Below are 7,276 nucleotides of genomic sequence, written 5' to 3' on the forward strand. Positions count from 1 at the left end.
TTCACAAATACAAACTAAACTACGAACAATACAGAACACATTACTCACAACAGCATACAAAGTTCCTAGATCAACTTCACAAATACAAACTAAACTACGAACAATACAGAACACATTACTCACAACAGCATACAAAGTTCCTAGATCAACTTCACAAATACAAACTAAACTACGAACAATACAGAACACATTACTCACAACAACATACAAAGTTCCTAGATCAACTTCACAAATACAAACTAAACTACGAACAATACAGAACACACATTACTCACAACAGCATACAAAGTTCCTAGATCAACTTCACAAATACAAACTAAACTACGAACAATACAGAACACATTACTCAAAATAGCATACAAAGTTCCTAGATCAACTTCACAAATACAAACTAAACTACGAACAATACAGAACACATTACTCACAACAACATACAAAGTTCCTAGATTAACTTCCTCTAACTTGATGCACAAATACGCAAACATAGAAACAATAACCGTAAGATTCCTACATAGTACACTAAATTATTTCGCGAAAAATTGGAGAAAAAATGACTTATTATGTGAACTTGATAGATACTGCATACATGATGATGATAGCCCTTAGCCTCTCTCTCCTGTGAATATACGTATAAGGAATAAACACAGGCCACCTAATTACTACACCACTTTAACTTAACATTGTTTTAAGTATCTATGTAAATACTCTCATTCTAATTTAGAATATATGTGAGATGCCGGAATACACCTTGAACTGTTTGCAAAGTGTAGAACTTTATATAACCAAATAAAGCGACATCATCGTTACCATAATTACCTACATGGACAAGGCCTTGAAAGGGGTCAGAGCGAATACGCGAAATTAGCTCTAATCCTCTTGTAGTAATTATAATAATATTATTCAGGAACCCATAACATATGCTGGAGGGAGGAAGAAGTCAAACACACCTGATCCTCTCAGGTCTTAAATGACCAAATACCGATGCTGAGAGAGAGAAAGAGCAATGAGATGTCGAAGTTATATTAGTGACACCAAATACTGCTTACAAGAAGTCTCACCAAATACAGTTCATCTGCCATTAACCTATTATACATACTTATCTTCAACGACTATTCAGCTTATGCCATAAAATAGGACTTAGCCATTCTATTTTCAATCAGATTTTACTGGGTGATGAGAAGTTTTTAGTTGAACAAATTATTGTTGAAGCCATCGCTTAAGTTTTAGTTGTGGTATATTCTATTTCGAGAACATAGTTTTCTTAGAAATCGTACTGTTACGTTTCCGTTTGTTAATTGATTTCCCGTAAATTCGTTCCGACGAAACTTTAGCGACACAAGTTCTTTCTTAAATAAAACTGGTTTATTCTTCAAGAATATAACTTTACAATACACTTAATTTCAACAATCGCACTAAAACAAACGCTATAACAACGAACGTTAACTTCAACAATACTCTCTGACTGAAGATAAATTACTCACTACCTACACATAAGATGGTGACAACGTGACGGGACAATATATACCAGACTACCCCCAATCTAGTAATCTCAGGAAGGTTCGAGAAAGAAGTGGCGTGACGCAACAATATGTTACAGCCACGTTCTGTTGTGGGCATAATTTTATAAATCAACTTTTCAACATAAACTCTCAACTAAATGTAGGACTAACTTCAAATATAATATTTCAATATAATAAACTACAAGACTTATATTTAACTTAATTAGTTTTGATAGGTAAATAAACACTTAACTCACCGAGTAACTAAACAGCAGATAAGACACAATATCTCTTAATATTAAAATTGAACTGAACTGACTGACTGACTTATACCGATTTACTCAAAATCTCACTGCACATTGACAATAACTTCTCTACTGGGTCTTGTATTTGTATTGTACCCTTGTATCTAAATAATAGACTGAACTTCTCAATTATTACATTATTGCGATCAGCACCTCCCTCTAACAAACATCAAAATTAAAATATTAAAAATATAGGTTACAATAAGAAAATTGACATGCGATTTTTTTTTCTCTGTTCCCAGCCACCGTAAACATTGCTCTAGGTCTTGGAGCTCACACAGCACAGAGCACCATTTATGAATCTTCATGGGCCGCATCACGTAGCGTTGATGGTATAACAGAATGTGGAGACCATGCAAGCCACACTAAGAACGAAGAGTATCCTTGGTGGTCAGTGGATCTCGGTCGGAATTACGTCGTTAGGGAGGTTACAATCTGGAACAGACAACGTAGTGACTTTTGTAGGTTTAGGAGTCTAATGTACTTCCTCTTTGTCATTTTGTTAGGCTTGTGAGATTTTATACATAGAACCATGTGAACTTTTAGAAGCTTAATCAGTTGGGATCTTGCAAGTCCGGAGGCAGCATGTGTGATATGTATAGAAGGGTGGTAGTCGTGTAATTAGGGGCGACAGATTTTAGAAAAGGTAATTGAAATCAGTTAACTCAATTAACGTTACTATTATACACCATTATACATCAATTAATAATTCATATGACAATGCTTTATTATGAATCATTTACAATAATGTATTTTTTTCAAGATTTTTTATTTTTTTTAATTATTGGTAATATTATTATTATTAGTAGCACATAGTTTTAATTTTATTTTATTCTAGTTTTTGGTTTGTATCTGTCATACTTTTTGATATTCCATTTGGAATCTGAAAGTGGGGGGGGGGGCACATACTCTCAACTGGACACCATGACATCAGCCCTAGAATTGAGTCATATAAGTCACTCTATAATTCAAAAACATCTCAGTATGAAATCATTTAATCAGCTGAGCACGTGTGAAATGGTACTAACAATATGATTTACTGCTGAAACAGGAACTTTTAGAAAATTAATAGCATATATATATATATATATTAATAATTTTAGTTGTTGCTTGCGAAAAATACCAAATTTATACAAATTACTATACCACCATGTTTTACAAACAAAATTTAGTAATTCGTTTGAGTATACAAAAAAAAGAGAGAAATTATGATTTGATTTGAATTTCATGCAAAGCTATACGAGGACTAGTCGATAGATAGCAATGATAGACTAGAAAGAAGGCAGCTAGTCAACACCACCCACCGCCAACTCTTGGGCTACTCTTTCACCAACGAATGGTGGGATTGATCGTTACATTATATCGCCCCCACAGCTAAAAGGTCGAACATGTTCGGTGACGGAAGTTCGAATCCACAAATTTCAAATTGCGAGACGTGCGCCTTAGCCACTAGGCCATGTGAGTAATTAGAAGAAATAAAGAATTTAAGCCTTGTTCAACAATATCATGTAATTAGTTTATTGCATTTTGTAGCTTGCCAGTGACTATCAAATTAATGTTATTGTTTTTCTCTATACTTATAATAACTGGAATAGTCACGAATTTCCCACTTAAACAAATCGTTGTTCTTTAATTATTGGGTGAAAATAAGTCCTCGTTCAGTCCACGTAACGACAACAAACTAGGTTATTTATTTATTAACGCTACTTACTATTTGTATAACTTTTAAACAGTTGTACTTCTAGACCTAAGTTTTCAAATGGCGTTCAAACGGAAGTACCGCGCTAATAGTACTGTGACTAACGTATAAATAACTTAATTTTACAGTTTCACGGCTAATCAAACCACGTAATTAATACACGTAACAACTAACACTGATCCAAATACTTCTCTGCAGTTAAATACTTCACTAAATGACTTGCACTCTACTAACTGAACAAACAACTGATTCGCTACAAGCTTATTAATTAACCTGTCAACACTGTATGATAAACATAACTAAATTTAGTAACTTTAATCCACTGGTTTATTGTATGCAGGATAGAAAGAATAAACGAAGATGACAATAACCGGATATTAGACACGCCCCCTTCTGAGGTTATGCAGAGGAAATTTTATTACATCATGCCCATTCCGACCTTGTCTCCTCATTTTTTGGTGCATCTATTTCTACACTTTAAATTTTTTTAAATACTTTTTCCACTTGATTAAATATATTTTCAATTTGTTTGATATCTAAACAGGAAACTTTATTCTATTTATATTGTCTGCCTAGATGACAGATTGCACGACTTCGAAATCCGTGTGGGAAACGTCCAAATTACACAGGCTGGAAAACTTATCACCCAGAATCCGCTGTGTGGTCTACACAATGGAGGAGGAATCACCAGTCAGTCAGTAACCATTGTCTGTGATCAGCCATACCCTGTTAGTGGACGTTACCTCACAGTCCAGATTATACGATATTGCACTGGATGCAATGAGCCCACGAAAAATTTCTTGCACATGTGTGAGGTCCAAGTATTTGGCTACTAGCTATGAAAAAGAATACTCTGTACATGAGACCTTGTGTCGAGTAGTGATGTAAATGTAGTTCACTGTTAATAAGAGCCAATCTTAAGATAATGATTGCTAACTGTAAAAAAAAAAAGGCTTAGCATTTAGTATTACTTCACTGTTTATCGCTGGGTCGAGTCGCTAACTATTTCAAAAGCTTGTTATTGGATAGTGTTATTACCTGTATTCTCACCGTGCTGTCAAAATGCTCATGATGATGAAGTCCCAGACTTAGTTCAAATTAAGAATTATACAGAATAGTTTTCACCGCATGAACTCCCTCGCATTGTTTCAATTGATTAGCAACATTAATTTAAGAATTAAACGTTTTTTTTTGTTTTTTTTTAATTTTCAATATTTATTCTATTGTAGAGCTTGTTTGTGTTCTTGTGTCTTTCGATGAATAAAAGTAAGTTCTAGTCCTACTCGTTCTCCAGCTTCGTTTTATTTTTCGAGGAGAATCCCCTTCAAAGTTCATAGGGCCGGGCGTGACCGACATATAAATCCTAACGTTCATGGATCGCGTCCCGTTACCACATAAACGAGAACTACACGTTAAAGCTGTGGGTGCGTTATAACAGTGATAAACAAATCCCACTATTCGGTTAGACAAATGTATGTATCCTAAATAGATGGTAAGTGCACTTAACTGGCTGTCTTTCTTCTATGTAGTCTGTAGGTTTAAAATTCTGGAAGGCTTTGTGTAGGTTTACGCGGATATGCTAAAAAACAAACAAAAAAACCCCACAAAACTTGTACCAGATAGACAGAAGTCCATTGATCTGGAACTGGGAACGGAATGACTAATTAGTGCTGCAGAAAATTCAATAGCAACATTTCAGTCTAACAGGTCATAAAATCAAAATATAAAACAAGTTTTTGAAATTATCTGTGAATTTGACTTATCATTCAATAATATGTTTTCAATTTATTGCTGTATATTAGAACTAATAGCCTAACTATAAAAGTTAGCCAAATTTCCTCTTTTTATTTTTTAATTGAAAAACCCATCTTTATTTATTTATTTTTGTTATTTTTTATCTGCTGCAAGGGGAGTAGCAGATTTTCATATTTTTGTCACTAAGTTATAGGCCTTAATTCGTTTGAAAGAAAGGTTTTTAAACAAAAAAATCATTAATATATTCTAAAGGCTTATCACACTTAAGACACGCTGTGTTGACTAGAAATGTGGCTTTCGTCGTGCATCATTTTAATATAACGTTTAGTACGTTATATTTAAACAATTCTGAATAAGCGAATCAGCAAGGATAACCACAGCAGATATAAAGTCGTATTGGAGCAGAATGTATCAGAACTACATTTGGACATTATGGCTTTTTGTAGTAGTCTCTTACCAACGAAAAATATTCAGGCACTCAGATCACAAAAATACGTTCAGATCGAGATTTAGTATTTCCAAGACGGGAATTTCTTTCCACTTGGAGAACAAAGGAATATGTGTTAACTTGGGCATCAAAACCATCCAGAAAGAGACCTGCATCAAATCATACACCAGTCCTGGTGCCTAAAGTGCGGCGTCTTGTAACAAGTAAAAACACAAATGTCAGAGAAAAAGTCATTCACGTGCTCCACGCAAACAGTTAGCAACATAATCAAGAAATATCTCTACTTGTAAAAGCAACAGAAGACACGTATACACAAATTGCATCCTTGGCATAGTTTTTCAACCCGCGCATACTTCAAGTAGCTGAAGAATGAAGGGTGTATTCGTGATTTTCCATACAAAGACATATTGGTCAAATATCCTGTGGATTTATGTGCGATCAGGCTGATGAAACGGGTGCTGAAAAACCATTGTCTTCATACATTAGATAGTTTATGAAAGGCACACAGGGAGGACGTGTGTGCTTTAGACATGACAGTATAGCCTTACGACAGAGCCCTTTGTAATGGTAACTACTTTGCACGGTTATTGTCAAGATGCACGATCGTGAGATAGTGCATGGCTGGATGTGACAAAATAAACTTTAACGATGTAGTGAGGCTAGAAAATCGTTTTAATATAACATACATAAACTCCATGTTCGTAACTATTAAGAAAGGATGAAAAAATGTATTTTGATTCATAAACATACGATCCAAAAGTTGATTAATCCAATAAGAAAGTCCGTAAAAGCAGGAAATGCTGAATAACTTTTGAATGTGAAGCGTTTTTAGGTGGATGATTAAACCAGAAAATTATTATCAGATTACTTTGAATCCACATATTGAGAAATTAATAAACGTTTTTTACGTGTTCTAAGAAAGCAAAAATTTTGCTTTTATAAAGATATACTTGTTTATCTTGAACTTTGTTATTCTAAGGTATTAACCCTAGAATTACCAATGAGGTTGAGTCAAGTGTTGTTTCAAATTAACGTGCCCTGACTATGAATTTTTGTTGCGTGATTTGCGTCCCATTGCCGCAAAAATGCATTCCCCATTTTTGGGCCATGTGTGAGCTATAAGAGTAACAGTCAAATTCCACTGTTCGGTTATACAGAGTAGTGTAAGAGTTGGCAGTAGGTGCTGTTGAATAGCTGCCGCATTTCTTCTAGTCTATCAGTTAAAAATTAGGAATGTCTTTAGACAGATACCTCTTGTGTAATTTTATGCGAAAATTCTAAAAGAAACAAACAGTTAACTAAGAAACTGAATGTAGTATAATAAATAACCACAGTTTTTGTATGTGATCCTGTGTGCTAACTTCTTAATCAGAAAATAAACCACACTTTCATTCACTTTGATTCAAACAGGAAAATATTCGACAAAAACAGATTTGAAAAATAAGCACTACTTAATGATTTGATAAACATTGCAAAAATTTAACAAGAAAATAACATTTTTATCAAACTTAAATAGAGTTGTTTAAACATTTGTTTAACAACAAGTAAAAGCTTGGAATGATCTATTCTT

The sequence above is a fragment of the Limulus polyphemus genome, unplaced genomic scaffold (genome assembly GCF_000517525.1).
Source record: "Limulus polyphemus unplaced genomic scaffold, Limulus_polyphemus-2.1.2 Scaffold1738, whole genome shotgun sequence".
In the NCBI taxonomy this organism is placed as follows: domain Eukaryota; kingdom Metazoa; phylum Arthropoda; class Merostomata; order Xiphosura; family Limulidae; genus Limulus; species Limulus polyphemus.